Consider the following 17,486-nt stretch of genomic DNA (forward strand, 5'->3'; position numbering starts at 1 on the left):
TATTAATCACATTATATTCTATGTTACCAAATATTATATTATGTAGCGTAGTGTAACTGACAAGTATAATAATGTAGGATTGGCTACTTTTGGGTGAAAGTTTCGTACAATGAGAACCTCCATAATCAATCGTAACTAAGTTCGTTAGCATAGCGTATGGGACTATCGAGATTGCAAATCCTAGTTGCACAACTTCACCCTTGCATAACCGCGACGCTTGATTAGAATGCATCTTCCATCGCGATTCGACGTCATTTCTAAACGTTCCTTTTCATACATGAACGGATATTCAATACGCTTTGCATCGCATGATACATCACCAGTGAATTACAATACAGAATTAAGGTTGCAATTCGAATTTCAGTAGATAAGGAAGATCTCAAGCAGATTTCTTTCAGCAGCGTTTCAATCTGAAGAATATAAATAAGTAGGAATTCATGAATGTCTATACTGGTAAATTATTTTGGAATATCACTGTGTGTTTCATAAAATTCGAAAATTTAAAGGTCAGATTAGAATTTTATTGAGGTTAGAACGATAAAATATTTAGGTTAGAATTAAAAATTGACAAGAATTAGCCAGAAGCTCGGTATAGATACAATTAAGGAAATAATTAAAACTTAGCGAAAATAATATAACATGCGAATTTAATTACAGACTGCAATAAAACTTGAATTTTTCCATAATCAGTAGTTTAGTTCACATTGTATTTAATTCTCAACAGTATCTTTAAATTATTCATACTGTAAAATGTCAGAGACACGAGCTCTAGATAGATGTTTTAAGTTAAATTCAAATTGCATACGATCACTTATGCATAGGATATGAATAAATAACAATTAATATACGTGCAGTGGTATAGATAATGCACCCCGCGTAATTAAGATAATTAAAAACTTCTAATATCTTTTATCTATACGGATATTGAAGAACACGTTATTTTCCACATATTAAGAACATGCATTTTTTATCCCTTGACATGTAGGACAGAATGGGCAAATACTGTTCGCTTAAAAACAGGCTTGGATTGTCAGATTTACTAAAAATTTTATTTAAGAAATAATAATTAATCCCATAATAATCCCATGGGATAATTATCCCATCTATAGAGTAATACCGATTTTTTCCTCCAGACTTTATAAATGGAAAAAGATAAAATTATTTATAGAAGTATTAATAACATGACTATTTGGTTTATTGATAACATAGATTTGATAACGTAACTTATTTATTGCATATAAGTAGACAAAAGTACAAGAATGAAGTCTTTATAAATGTAATCTTAAGGAAAAAAGATTCAATTCGGCCCAATTTTCTCTATCTGATTTTCTAATCCACTTACAAGGCGTCTGAAAAGAAAAAGGAGCTCCCAAATAATGAAAAATCTCCCCTAATCGGCTGTACCGATCGAGAAGCCCCGGTTCCTTTCGACCGGTATTACCCGACGAGTACGCTAAGTGCATAACCTTCAGTACATATAATAAAACTATTTCATTAACACGTTGACTGCCACGCGTGTTTTCAAAGAAATCTCCGTCAGGTCACGCGTGCAGTAGTACCAAGCGTTTTCTGCTAGGTGCTCCCATTGATATTTTAGTAATGCGAGTCGCCCAAGTGGTGGTCTCAAAAATGATCTCTTGTTTCTTTTGTTTCCATTCCTTCGCATTTGTTTCACATCTCTCCACTTTCTACAAGATCAGTTTGAACCTTTGCCGAGCAACGAACGGTATAACTTAAAATCTCTGCCCTAATTCGTTACAATGTCGAAAAGAAAAATTGAAAACTTGTTTCTTAGTTTTACATTCTAAATAATTTTTTTAATAAACCATTTTCGTATTACTTTTATAACAATTCAACAGTTTTATTATTATGGAATATCTTTTCAAATACCTACGACGATCCTTCGCAAGTAGTCAAATAAGCGACACCCGAATATGGGTTACGTGGCCCGACCAGAAACTTTGCTGACACCCGAATATGAGTGTCGTGACAATCAACGTGTTACGATGACAAAATTGCTTTCTTGCGTTTATAGAGTAAAACTATCTCCTAGACATATTGCAAAAACTGGAAGGACAATGACAAGTTAAAGTAATACTCATAACTTCTTATTCACTTCAGAAATTTATAACAAAAAACGTGTAGAATTTTCACCGACGTACTTTTGTCAAACACTTCAGCAGAAAATTGTGACTCGTTGCAGATTACTTAATTGGATTGAAACAGAGCAGCATAAAAAAAGGTCGGTATAAAACAAAGCCATATATTAGATATTTAACTCACCGATATTTCCACACTCTCGTCTAGCATACACCATATATTTAGTACGATATACGTATCTTTCAATTCTCAGCATTAAAACTGCCGACGAGTATTAAATTGAAAACTTTAAAAATAATATTTTAGATTTTTAGTTCAATAAATTTCTATAATTTTATATCGTATTTCTATACATTTCTCTAGTTAAATCGATCAAATTGTTTAAATTCGACAAATGTTAATTTTAATAATAAATAATTCTGATTTAGATTTAATAATATCATAGAAATTTCTTCGATAAATAAAATACTTCTCCAAATTGCCCAAATTTTCAACTATTATAAAATTCTGAATTTTCAAATTTTCAAATCAGTATCGAAAATAATTTCGATAATCGAAATAAATGTATATTGGAAAATCGTAATGAATAATTTTAGTTTTCATTCAATAATAACACAGAAAATCTCCGGAACGAAGAAAAAAGCAAACAACTCGGATATTTTATTCATTAGACGCTTTATAAAAAACAGTTCCTATATGTATAATTGCATATCAAATGCGTTTAAGGTAGATTCATCGAAATCAGACTTGCAAACATGTGCTAAACAAGCGTATAAGATGAAAGAGGAAAATCGACAATATGAGTGTAAAAAGTTGTGTTACCTCCGTTATTTCGCAATAGACACTGATAGTTTCATCAGATTATACGCCCATGTGAATTTTCATATTAATAGGATACGATCCTTTTTTTTCGTTTCATCGTGTTTTTTTTTTTGTCCTTCCTCTTTGTTTGTGTATGTGTGTGATTTCTTTGCTCGTTTGAAATTCTTTCGTTTTCCTGTTCGAATTACGCCGAAGAATATCAAATGCCATGCTACTCGGAAAAATCAAATATTTGCATATATAGTGTTTGGAAAGGGGCGTGACTATGAAGTATATTGGAAGTCCGGAAAGTGAAGTTAAATTTTTTAGTAGAAAATTTCTAAGAATTTCAGAAGTCAAATAATTGGCTATTTGAGACTAAGAGACCTAAATTACTTTCTTAGCAAATTATGCACTCGAGGTCGGGACAGTTAACATTTTTTGTGGGAAATTAGCTGTTTAAGTTTAGGAAATTTCAACTGGTCTTTTTAAGGATCCGGATATTTGACATTAAGAAATCTCAATTTTCTTTTCCTTTTAGAAAATTAGACATTTATAGTCGAAGTAGGTAACCTTGTAATGAGACATATAATATTTTTTTTTATTTAATATTTCACATTCACAATTTGTCCAATTTGGACATTTGGTAGAATTTTTTAGCTGTTTGATTATCATGTGGGTCGCTACCCCCAGTGGAGTACCACTTCGTGTTTCTTAGGTTATATCCTTTAGACATATAATATGTGTGAAAATAAAGCTGAATTTCGATAGAGAGCTAAAACTTTGATAGATTTAAAGATTCGATTAAAACTGTTGTTGAAAAATTTAGTAAAAAATAATTCCTATGACTAAAGTAATTTTACAATAACGCATGGAATCTTTCATATTAGACGGTATAGTTAGAAATTTAACAGAAACTAATCTCTTTTGACTTCACAGCTTTGTTTTAAATAAAATCGTACAATAAATCATCCTATATTACGATGAAACTTATTTTATTAGCCATTAATTATTATCTAATTATTCATTAGCCATGTTATTATCTAAATTAAGTTATCATCCAAATTACTATTTAAAAGCGAGCAGTAAACTTTTGCACTGAAGTTAACCGTCGAAAAATCAATAATACGTCGTAGTTCGAATCACTTTAGGATTCTACATTTGACGTAACCGATCGTCGATATATCGCCACTGGTTAAGGATTAAACATACGTCGAATACCACGGCGAAGGTGGGTGTTTGCTTACGTTTTACCTTGAATCTGATCTTTTCCTATAATATTATGCTTATACATGTAAACTGTACTTCAATGCTTCTTAACTGAAATCCCTCAGAAATAAGAGATTTATTCATTTACGTAAGATCATTGACTAAGGATAGAATAAACGTAATATTAATATATTGTAATAACCTTCCCCATAATTTCATTTTTGCATATATTTTTTATTTGCTTTATATATCTCTTTTTTCACTAAAATTGTTCAAAGAATTTTCTCATCTTCTTCATTCTCTTCTAATAGCAGTGAAATTCAAGGTGGTAGCAGCTCCGTTTCAAAATATACATTTTCTTTAAGTACACACTACACACTATCTTTTCGTTAGACGTTTTCGTTAAACTTTCGTTTAGGTAGACGACAAGTACCAATAAATGCTGGAAGTGCATGTGTCCAGATGCAGACATTTAACGTTTATAGAGAATCCTATCTACGTTGAAGCAAAGTTGCGTGTAGTCGCAAGTGGCGATCGCGTGCTATCTGACGTTATGCTAATTGCAAGCGTCCATTTGAAAGTTTCTTCCGACAGTTTGTCTCGAGAGTACTGCCGAATTGTGTGTCCATTTGAGAGCCACTTTGAGAACTTTTACTTTCAGGCGGACAGTAGAATACTCGCCGAGAGCTTACTATGAGACAGGACTCTCAGAATCGTGTCCATTCAATGTGTATGAAATTAGCAACGCATCTTTTAAATCACCAATTCTTGTTTGTTGTTCCAAACTGTTCTACGTTTGTTCTACATCGTTCCAAAGGAATAACGATTTATCTACAGAGGTTTCAATAACAACCGCAGGAAATTTTTGACCGGCTAAATTGAACAGATAGAAGCTGTCCTTGAGTGTTATGTAAATAAATAATATAATAATAAATAAATTGCTAGTAATTTGGTGATATCAATAATTTTTATTATACGAAATCAATAAGCATCCGGTGGTTTCTTATTTGTATTAGATTGTAAAATTTAGAATTAAAAATAGAATTTAAGCATATAGAAGCCTGAATTATTGGGTTGCTCATTCTGTTCCTTCGTTTTGTAATTAAATCACCAGCTGTAGAAAATGTTCGTTCAAAGCGACTGGCTTGCGGTTAGAAACGACATTTTCCGATAGTTCCAGCATGTGAGTGGAATCGTATCTTTAGATTCCTGTGATGTATTAATATGTATATATATAATAATCGCTATTTATGCGAGGATATTCAACAAATTCGCTTAAGTCATTCCGAAGACTCGACATATACTTATTTTCTTACACTGTCTTTTTTAGAACTAGATATGCGCTGTAATAGTATGTGAATAATTACATGTGCATAGCATGTACTTGGGCATCTCGACTTTGATAAAATAACTGCGACGTCATTAAATCTGTTAAGAAATTCTGTAATTGTTTCGGTATTGCTCCAACTATAAATATGTAAAGTATTCAATAAATTCTGTGTTTTCTTCTCGTGGATAATTAAGAATTTTTTTCATTTGAATAGCACGTTCTAACGTTAGATAAATTGAGTTCCATCGAACGGGAATATCTTTGATAAGAGCTCAATGCTTCATATTTACTGAACTGCAACATTCTTCAAGCATTGGTTTTCTTTTTGCAGAAATACAATGAAATATACAAGCCTGGATATCTCATGAATTTCGTTTTCAATTTTCCTCGGAGCACTTTGAGCAATTATATTTTAAACGCGAACTATACAGGATATATGTGTTATGATTTTCATTAATTTTTAATGACGATTTTATCTACAATTAGCTACAGCATTATCTGTTACAATGGCTGTAATATTCTTCACGAGATCAAATTCTTCAATAGCATATTCTACACATATTCTAACTGTGTGTATTAGGAAACAAAGAATAGTATATACAGTATATATAATATATAAGAATAGTATATATATAATATAATATAATATAATATAATATATTGTATATATACATCATATAATATTATAATATTAATTAATATTAATTTATTATAATATATTATATATACAACATACAATATTATAATATTAATTAATATTAATATGTTATAATATATATATTGCAATCTATTATATATATAATAGATTATAATATAATATAATATATTATATATATACAACATATATTACTATATATTACTATATTGATAAACAATACAGAATTTAATGGTAGAGAACAGTGTGTATAAGAAAACAAAGAATAGTATATATGAACAGCAAATTCGCAGGTTCAAGCATTGAAGATTCCCAGCTCTTACAGCTCGAGGCTTGAACCCAAAGAGTTTTAGCTTTCACGACCTTAAATTGCCGCTTGAGTTCTCAAAGACCAAGGCTCAAAGCTCATTTTAACAATCTGAGCACCAACTGCTCTCACAAGCATATAGCCTGAATTCGCGGGTGTTTTCCAAAGGGCGATTGAGGAAGATTCAAAGCGACCAATATTATATCTAATATACTGGTAACGGTTTCGTATTATGCAAGCATGTAATGTAAAAACATTTTCGTAACATTTTGTTTATAACATCCGTTGCTTTTTTACTGTTTTATTTAACAGTAGCTACAATTCTTATAGGATACCGCATGAAGTATGACAGACGCAAATTCGCGTCTTCGGCCCAAGAGTGTTAACAACACTAGTTCAAAATATTACTTCCATATCATATTTAATTTAAAAAATAACGTGAGAAGTCGCACCCATGCGACAATGGACTGGACACTTTTCTTTATTTCGACGACAATAGCAATAATAGTCTAGTAACAGTAAGGAGTTCTTCTTTTGGAATACGTACTTACATCTCTAAAACAAACCAGAACAAAAGTTTGAAGACCAGAATGCGAATACAACAGTGACTTTACCTTTGCATTGACGCCGCCTGTTGACGACGTTTTATTAGGTTTCTCGAGAATGGAAATTATTCCAGGCTTGCTTGTTCGGAACAATCATCTACATCCCTAGAACAAGCCAGGACAAAAATTTCAACGCTGCACCTCGACTACTACGCGAGAATAAAATCATCCTTGTTTTCGTATTTCGGTGATCAAAGCTTTGTTGTGGGTTGTTCTAAAGACGTAAATATGTTTATTAACAGAAGAACTCTTTACATTGTATTATTATTGTCAAAATGAGGAAAACTGAACATTGTCTTATGGATACAGTGTATTCACATTATTTATTAAACTAAATATGTTATTGAAATAATGCTTTGGAACAATGTTTAGAACAACTAGAATAACCTAGAATAACTGTTATATGTTGGATTTTCATTAAATGGAGAGCTGGTAAGAAAATTACTTTTTTGGCGTTGTTTCTGAAAACTTTCGAGATAAATCATTCTTCGTCTGGAACAATGTAGAACAACTTCCAACAACAACAAAAATATGGTAATTGGCAATGGAGGGCCAACTTCACACAGGCATCCATTTGAGACTCGTGTAGTATGCCACACGTATGCTGCATACGATTCTTTTTTTCATTGTGAAATGCGAGCGAGGTAAGGTGTTATCATAAAAAAGATAACATAATCAAACGTATAGCATTTAAAAAATGAACGAAGATGTTTACAAATTACGCTGATTACAAATTTTTTAAAATGTTCATTTGGTGATAACCTCTTTTTGAAGAGCGGATAAACAAAATGTTTGTGTGGGCAAACGTGGTTCAGTTGTGGACAAACGAATACCGTTTGGTTTGCGTAAAAATTCTCATTTGGGAGTGCTATCCTCACTCAGCTCATTCTCAACGCAGTATCCACTTGCGAGAAATGTTCTCCAGCGCAATTCGCGATACTATTACGATAGTTTGTCAAATGGACACTTATATAGCATTACGTATAGATCTTAGGAACTTTCTTTTGGGCTGTTCTTGATAATGAAGCAGGTGGCAGTAGAAATCAGTCGACAAGTGCAACTATTGTTACTTGGAGGATCCTCGTTAGCTGGCGCCACTAGCCAATACGCAGACGTTTAATCTCATAATCTATTTGCAATCGTTTTACAAAACAAGCACAAAACAAGGAAAAGAAAGAAATAAGATCTACGTCTGTCTAAGAATGCAGAAATCTTTTTAACTAAAAATTACGAAACGCCTGAAATAATAGAAACAAGAATCTACTTATGAAAAGAACGTAACATCTATTGTTTTGTTATATCCTGCAAGGTATGGGCTTTTATGTGGTTTGTATATCTCAAAATAAAATACAGAGTGGACCAAATTTTGTGGCACAAATGAGATCAGGAATATAGTACGGTTCAAAATAAGATGGAAATCAAGAATATCGAATTTGTGTTAGCAAAATTCGTTTACGAGAAAATACATTTAAAAATCAATCTCGTGCGCGTGCACCTGACTGATGACTAACGTTGCAGATTTTACTGCAGACGCTAGTACTGTTTTTATACAGGATATGATATCAGGCACTGTTTACTATCGATATTTATCTCTGCTACATATACTGTTCAGGTTTACAAATGAACGCGATAAATGTAATAAGTGACACCAATGAACTAATTTTTTTTTTTTATCAAAACTATCGACTTTTTAGCATTTTTAACTACAAAAAGATATGAAATGTATTAATCTTGAATGTTTTATATGTTTTTGCGATACTTTTACTAAGTTATACAAAGTTTTTTAATTCTATTTACCAAAAAATACTGTTTGAACTGCACGTGAACCCTCTAGTTCGTCTAAAGTAAAAAATTTCATTGAGTTTATACTTTATACGCGTATAGTTATCGTTTGATCTGCAATCAACGAAAAATATTTCTTTTTCTAGGTATGGTGACAACAGTTCAAATCCAAATGTTCGATTTCACCTAGCATATTTCATGCGAACTTTTCGGTATTAAAGAAAAAACATGCAACCTATCATTTTGCCTGTAGGTCAAACGATAAAAGGACTCGTTCTTAATATACAGTTAAGATTTCAAGTTAGTCGCCCCAATACTTTTTTTTAATCGTGCCATCCAGCTGCGAGAAAGTTGTTTCGAGAAAATTGCATTTAAACTGTATTTTTCAGTAAATTGAACTGAAAAAATTTGTGTTGCTTAATAAAAATATAATAAATAAAACGCATCAAAAGTTTCAGATTAACTAATTTCATATCTTTTTGTAATAAAAAAATGCCAAAAAATCAATATTTTTGACAAAGGAGATATTCCCCTTAAAACAGTCCAGCTTTAATCAAATACAGTTTATTATCCATCATTTCAGTTTATTTTTATTTATATATTTTTCAAAATATTAACCGTTCTTCCGTATACAAAATTGTACACAATTAAATTATATCGAACTGTCTGCAGTGTTTATGTCTTCAAATGGCAGGATGGTTCTTCGTTTTAGTTGCTCAACGCTTGCTATGTTTTTGTAGTAAACTATTCTTTCTCGTGCTTCCACAGATAGAAAACAAGAGGCGTTATTTCGGGGGGTCAAGATACTGTTCCTCAACGGTCGTTCCAACAGTCGAAATGCTCATTTAAAGATTGACATACATTCTTGGTGTATTGTGGCGAGGTTCTGCCATGTTGAAAGATCATATTATTTCTTCGAATGGTGGAAGTGATGAAGGTAGTTCGTTGCATAAAAACACGATACACCACTTAGGTTATTTGAAAATGGGGACCGACAATTTCGTTATGGACTATCTCGGCCCATACATTCTTTTTGCGTGTTTCGCGTGTTTTGTAATCTTGGATTCACCTGGCCATGAAATGCATGATAAAAAAACCTACGTTGTTAGAATACTACTGCTCCAACTAGTGGCAGAAAGTTAAACGTGATGCAACGTCTGTATGTGTTAGCACTGGTGTAGTGGTACGCATGCACATTATTATCCTGTGCTACGCGACGATGTTGATTTACTTACATTACGTCGAACAGAAAGAGATTTCGTATTTATAGATCTTTTTATAGGAGAATTCTATTTCTGCATTGTCACAAATTCCGGGGTTATGGCCATGACTTTTCATTTCTGTGATTTATAAAGAACAGGAACAAATATTGAACGGGGAAAGAGAAAGCTCTAGTGATAATTCTCCTATCTGGATGACAGCAATTATTCGGTATTGTTCACGATAATAGCGTGCTGCAGCAGATGCATTTTCATCGCAATCTCCCAGTGCGAAAGCCATACCCTTATACTCCTCGTTAGTGTATCGCGTTATATCGCTTGCCCGATAGCAATTAACTGTTAATATTTTGATAATAAACAATGCCTGACATCGACATTATATCCTGAACAAAAACAATGACAGTAATGGTCTGCAATGAAATCTGCAACGCTAGTCATTAGTTAGATACATGTGTACTAGACTGGTTTTGAATTGCATTTCTCTCGTAAACAAAGACTCAGCAATCTTGTTACTCTGTTTTCATCTTATTTTGAGCCGAAGGTACTATCTGCCTGACCTCATTTGTACCACGAATTTTGGCCTACCCTGTATAAAGAATCACAAATAGATACATGTCAGAAAAATACAATTTAGTAAATCATAATATTCAATACTATGGTTTCGCGTGAAAAATTTATCCTAGTACTAAGGTTATGTTACGCGTTCAAAAATAAAAAGGACCATTAATAAGATAAAAAGATATAAATTAACCTGAGAGTTTTAAGCAGATTTATAAACTAAAAGTTAACAGTCTTTGATTGATCTGTGATTTTAATTACAAATAACAATGAAAGGGTCAAACAAATAGCAACGAGTCAGCATTCCAAATTCCAAGAAACTTTATAATATTCAAAAATTCTTCGAAAGAAAGTGATTCCCTGGGTTATATGGAAATACACCGACCTAATCCACGGGACTAGAATAATTCCATCAACATGCTCGATTTGTCACGTTTGTAAGTAGAAGATGGGGCGAAAAGTTCGAAAGGAAAGGCAAATGGTGGCGATGGCGGCGAGGTTGATGTATTTGCGTCATGCAGGGCATTACTTAGCTTGGCCCGGGACCAACAATAACAGCGAAATTTTTAAAAGCAAGACGTGAATCTTCCTCGGATCTCTAACATCTTCCTCGTTGCGAATCGCGAACGAATCTCCACTGTTTATCCATACATCTGTCCGAACTGTTGTAAATCCTTCATCAGATAGTTATATCATGGCCTGTTGTGTATACATATATCGAAATTCGCGTCGACCCTAGTGAACAGACACTAGGACGCTACCGTGAAAACGACCTGAAATCCACCGCAATCTTCAAACTTGTTATATTCTTCTTTTCGTTTTTTTTAAACGTTTATAGACAGTTTGGATAATTAAATAAAATAAATATTTACTTGATTTGATGATTTATAGTGTACGATATTGATTGTGTTATTATCTTATTGAAAGGGCATTCGGTTTGTCATTTGAAAGTTTTTAAATTGTCCTTTTTCCTTTGGTATTTATTTCCTATTTGTCTTTTTTTTTATTTCACTCATAATATGCAATACAAATGTTTATCGTTATTATTAGCGATATTATCTTGTTGGAAGATAACCTAAAACACCTTTAATCTCCATTCGCATGAAACAATGCACGGAACTAGCAGATTTCAGAAGATAATTGCACGTAGGAAGACCTAAACATTGTTCCATGTGATGAACGGCTCATAGTGCTAAGTAGAACTTGCTGTAGATTTAGTCGATTACGGTCTATATAATCGAATTCTCCTTTACATGTAACAATTTCTAATAACCTCATCTAAATTCCTAATCTGTAACCCATTTCTTTACTCAAAACACTTTACTTTCCTTATTAGGAGTATAATTTGTCATTTATTCTTCTTTTTCTCAAATTATTTTACATTCATATAAAAATAACAATGCAAACAAGAAATCTAAGAAACGGCAAAAAATGCGGCGGTAAACTTTATATCATTAGGAAATGCATTAATAAAAGAAAATAGAGAAAAATTAAGATCAATTAAAATTCACATAAAAACCAGAATATTTCTGCTAATCGAATTTCCTGAAATTGTTAATTTCATTTGGAATTACTCAAACTACAGGATCATGTAAACGAAGCAACAAGATCATTAAAACGTCGACACGTGCAGTATGTGAAAACGAGGTTAGCGACCCAGTGCGATAAATCAAAAGATCCATGAAACACGAAAGATCGAAGACGTACGTCCAGATTCTCAGAGGTTGTAGCGATTATTCAGTTTCGATGTTCCTAACCTTTTTATTGGACGTGGTCGACCAAGAAAAATAATACCGGTGGTTTTTCCGGAAACTTATGGGAATTTAGATAAATCACAGGACACAGATTTCGACGGAACTCGTAAATTACGCGTCAGATTTTTTAGACGGCTACAAGAATACCAAACGAACCGATAGACGAGAGAATCTTGACAGGAGACAACAGGTTCATGTTAAACGCGATGCTGAAGTTTGTTTCACATTTTCTCTCTCTATCTCTTTCTCTCACTTTCTGCTCGACATCGAATATAATTAGCCCAGTTCGAATTTGAACGAAGCATACAGCCGATCAGCTAGACCATCGAAACATAACCTCAATGGAACAGTATGAATCATTCACTGGTACTTTGTGACAACTGTGATAGGTATTTTTTCGCAAATAGAAAATTTTTGCAGCTGTTTCTTGGTTAAAATTGACTTAACGCGTGTAGGTTTGACAGTGGTAGATGACTACTATTCTTGTATTTTTCTATGGTGGTATATTAGGTAGTCTCTTTTCTGTGAATAGTATGAGAGTTATTCATTGGTTCTTTGCAAGAACTGTGGTAGATACTATCTCGTAAATAGGGATTTTTTGAAAGTGTATTTTTTGGTTATAATTTAGGCTCTTAGGTACAACTTTGACGGGGATAGATAACTGTTATTTCTCAATTATTCTGCGCAGATATATCAGGTTATAATAAACGAACTTTTAAAAGCCAAGTACCTGTTTCTTAAAAATGGAATATTAATTTACGTTATTGTTATTATATTATATTACGTTATAATATTAATTTCCTCTTTTTGAAATTGACAAATCACGAAAACTGGATATGATCAAATAAGTAGTTGCCCTAACATTTCTGACAATATCTTTTTCAGTAGATATAATCTAAAGAAATAAAATAACAATTAGAACAATAATCTGTTCAATGTTCCATTCCATTTTCCCAAATGAAAATCCACTTGTTGCGTAATTAAGACTGCAACGTACGGTTAAGAGTACAATTTCAACCCGTCAGTTGAAGAGATCCAAGCTGTCTATAGACCTACCGCAGTCCAAAGACTTCTATGTCTGTCTTCCATAAACCAGGTCGCGTCACGGACTTCACAGACTGAAACTAATTGAACACGAACAACTCCAGAAATCTGTCGAGCAGAAATACAGAGATTCTTCTATGTTCAGTGACGAGACAAGCTCTATTCCGATGCATCTTTTAGCCATGAAAAGATGGAAGGATCCAATTAAAGTTTCTTTTGCAGCAGTTTGTCGTGCTTGTAGCGTTATTTAGTAAGTCTAATCTATGTAGCTTCCGAGCTTCCAGCAGTTACCTGATCCTTTTTATCTCGCCGTTAATATCTACGCTTTCTGTATTCAGAAGAGCGTATAAAGAACCGAGATCAAGCTTGCCGAATACACGGTTGAATAATTGCAGGAATTATTTGAAAATAATTTCCAAACTTTTACGGATTTTTATGTCCTTTCCGTCGCAAGAAAATTGAAGAAATTATTAATCATTAATTATAGATTACGTAATAAATTTTTTTGCTTTTATTGCAATGCTGTATGAAAAACATTATTAAAATTTTACTTGTGTTAGCTTTAATGTGCTTACTGGAGAAGAGATTATTGAGAGGTTAGGTTAGGTTAAATCAAATTAAAATCATAAACGAATAGTGCAAATGACACATTACGTGTAAGTTATCTAAATATAGATTAGTTATAGACAATTTGCATTTATAATAGCAAAGAATACAAAATAAAATAATTTTATATGTGTATTTAATACTATATTAATGTGGAAAGGGGAAAAAAAAGGTTAGATAGATGGAAACAGATGGCGATTTTGATAAATTTGATGTATCGCATAATACTGAAATTACCATTCTTTCTTTTACCAGGTTTCACTAAGTTGGGGCCAAGTAAACTGGTAAAATATGAGTTCTCGGAGGCGAGGCGAGGCGATGCTTACAAAATGAAGATGTTGGATACACGCCACCCCAGGTTCAGAAAAATGGAAGCTTCTCATGCAGATATTAATCAGAGCTTAGTGAAGCGACAATCGGGACATTGATCGGTAAAGTAGTTACTTATAATTCGATTTCTTAACCTCTCTCATTTGCACCGTTTGTACATTTATATGTTATTATATTTAAATGTATATACATTTTAAGGTTTCTTGATATTGAACACGATTGCCCTTCTTCTTGTAAAGTACAAGATTTAATACGCACAAAGATTAATAAATGATATAAGATAAATATGTACTAATCAATTACAAATTCATTTTTAAATATTTCTTTTAAATGATAGTATATTATTTTTAACTAAGAAAATATTCAGACGATGAAGAAATAATTGTCTTTTTTATCAATACAAAGATGTTTTTGTATGAATAATATTAGTAATTTTAAAATTGCATAATTGTTTTTAGATTGCGTATGATTTTGAAATTGATTTAATGAAACGTTTTTAATTTAGAAGTATAATCAAAGGAAATATATATATGTAGATGCGAATAACGATAATTTTATACTTGCACGACCTCTTTCAGGGACTTCTATATGATCTTGATTAAACAAAACATGTTTAACTGTTTAATTTAAACATATTATTAAAGGAAATATATAGTGGAATAATTAGATACGTTTCAATATTGGATCCAATATTGCATCAATGATCCAATGAAATACAATGAAGCAATTACCATCGATGGTATTATTTAATATTGGTTTCCAATCTTGGACACAATCCCTCAAGATTGATAAATTGATTCGTCGATGTCGTTATTACTTTCTTATTCGGTGATTGACAAGGGACCTGAAAATGGTATTGTGATTTATTTAACGAATTTCGCGACACGCGTATTTCCTGATCGCATATGGTTCGATTAATATCCTCCCGAATCTTCCCCGCTTCCAAATTTCTCTTGGGATTCCGACCCTCATTGTACTATTTGTATAGGATGGTTCATGCAATTGCAACAACTCATAAGATCAAAATTAATTCTTAGTTAGTATCTTTGGATCATAAATGGCTACAATAATTAATTGAAGTTGCGTTTTCATTAGATTATTTATTTTTTAATTATTCAATTTTACTATGTTCCATATTTTACGTGCTAAATATTATTAATGACAGATATTAATTACATTTTAACATAAATCTAATTTAATAGAGTCAACGTTTAATTGAACAAAGTTAAACCAAAATGATAAGCAAGTGCTACAAAATTTTCTGGAATGAAATAATAGAAATAGATCTTTTAATTGTAAATGAAAATATTATTCATGCATTTAGATATAAATTTCAAAGGAAAAAACTACATAGTTCAAAGAGGGTATTCAAATTAGATGTCTCATCTTGTATGGCTACCTAATTATAATTCTTTTTACGTTACTCCTTTCTTTTTCTACTCTTTATATCTCACGTCCAATGAATAAATTTTCATTTAATTCCTCTCTGTGGGGACTATCATTTTCTTTAGTTCGAAATAAATGTACGGCTGAAGAAAATATCAAAAGTACACCCATAATAAAATTTTCAACTACTGAATTAAATTAAAGTTAAGTAGTGTAATGAAGTTTTCTGCGTTAGAGTTTCGTATTAACAATTGGAAGAGATCGAAACGTTGCTCTATTCAATGTTAGAAGAAAATACGTGATTGACTTTAATATTTCTTGAAATGACATTCAAAGATGGATTTCAAAGAAACGTTGGAAAGGTATATACGTGTTTCGATTGAAATATTGTCGTGGCGTGTTTGAAGGTGTGAATATCCGAAAAGGATGATTGATTCTTGGGTATAACAGATCTCTTTGATGTGAAACGTCGTAACTATCGATAGGAAACACTAAGTTTACCTTAGTGTTATTTATTTCGACCTGGAAACTCTAAGCTAAATACAGTTCAGAACTAGATGAGAATCACCGGTAATAAACGTATGCTGCCAAGAATATCACGATTTTCAACAATTTTAATGTTAGTCTATTCAAAACTGATATTTTTATTTCTATCGTTACATATACAGGATATACGGAAAATTGTAGTACAGACCGAAAGCAGATGATCCTTCGTGTAAAAACAAGCCGAAAATGTAGAATGACAATTTTTGATACAAGGTCTCGTTTTCGAGAAAATCAGTTATGAAGTTGGCCGTCCACTTGACTCTCGTTACTTTTCAAGTGCACGCGTATCTACATGCGCCGAACTTCATAGTCCATTTTCATGAAAACAGAGCCAGGCAAAATTTTACACATCTGGATGCACGTATATAAATAAATATAATTACGTAAATAAAATTCATCTTTACCCATATTCATATACTTCCTTTCTAATATTTTTCTGCACAATAATATCAAGTAACACAATTACTTATTTCAGCCAACTCCCATACCGCGTTGAGAGCACTCGTTCTCGTCCGATCACGAAAGTTAAGCAGCGCTGGGCACGGGTAGTACTTAGATGGGTGACCGCTTGGGAACTCCGTGTGGTGTTGGCTTCTCTTTTATTTTTCGGGTCTCTTTTACTTTTCCTCGTGAACTATGACAATATCCAATAGAACAAAAAGTATATTCTTCACTAGTATATACTTTAGTAGTATTACACGACTATTACCATACATTGTATCATTCTCTCATATACATACAAATAAGTTAGCACATGTTTTAAAACTGAAGGAGGTCACGTTTTTTGATATGTAGAAATTTTATGGTAACAGACTAACATCAAAAATTGTTATTCTATATTTTCGGATTTCGTTGCGTGGGAAATCGCCCCCATTTGGCTTGTACCGCCGAACAGAGTATCTAGAAGCGAAGGAACTCGTTCAATCGACTGTCGTTACCACTCAAGTGTGACGCGCCACTCGACGAAACACCATCGACGATTTTTTTAAAAAACAAACTTCGTATGAAAAATTGTCACTCTGCATTTACGACTTACCTTTGTATGGAAATCAGCCCGTTCCGACTTGTACCACGATATTCTATACACGCTATATAATGAATAATACGTATTTAGTTATAAATCAGTTGAACAAAACTATTCCTGAATCGTGAACGATTTATTAAATCAAATACAGGTAGAGTATTGTCATAAATAGGTTTAATTTCAAGAACCATCTCACAATTCAAAGTTGATTGATATACAAAGTGGTTGG

The 17,486-nt window shown here is 32.4% G+C and overlaps 1 protein-coding gene and 1 non-coding gene across 2 annotated transcripts in view; both read left to right on the forward strand.

Moving 5' to 3' along the window:
• LOC126874938 (growth hormone secretagogue receptor type 1) overlaps window positions 1-17,486 on the forward strand; it is a 79,355-nt gene that overhangs the window by 1,603 nt on the left and 60,266 nt on the right. Inside the window, exon 2 of the mRNA XM_050638152.1 lies at window positions 14,227-14,402. The gene's annotated coding sequence lies outside the window, so the exon portion shown is untranslated. The remainder of the gene's footprint in view (window positions 1-14,226; window positions 14,403-17,486) is intronic.
• On the forward strand, window positions 16,708-16,826 carry LOC126872769 (5S ribosomal RNA). The gene has a single exon (XR_007692182.1). It is a non-coding gene; the product is annotated as a 5S ribosomal RNA (ribosomal RNA).

Source organism: Bombus huntii, chromosome 1 (assembly GCF_024542735.1).
Source record: "Bombus huntii isolate Logan2020A chromosome 1, iyBomHunt1.1, whole genome shotgun sequence".
Lineage (NCBI taxonomy): Eukaryota > Metazoa > Arthropoda > Insecta > Hymenoptera > Apidae > Bombus > Bombus huntii.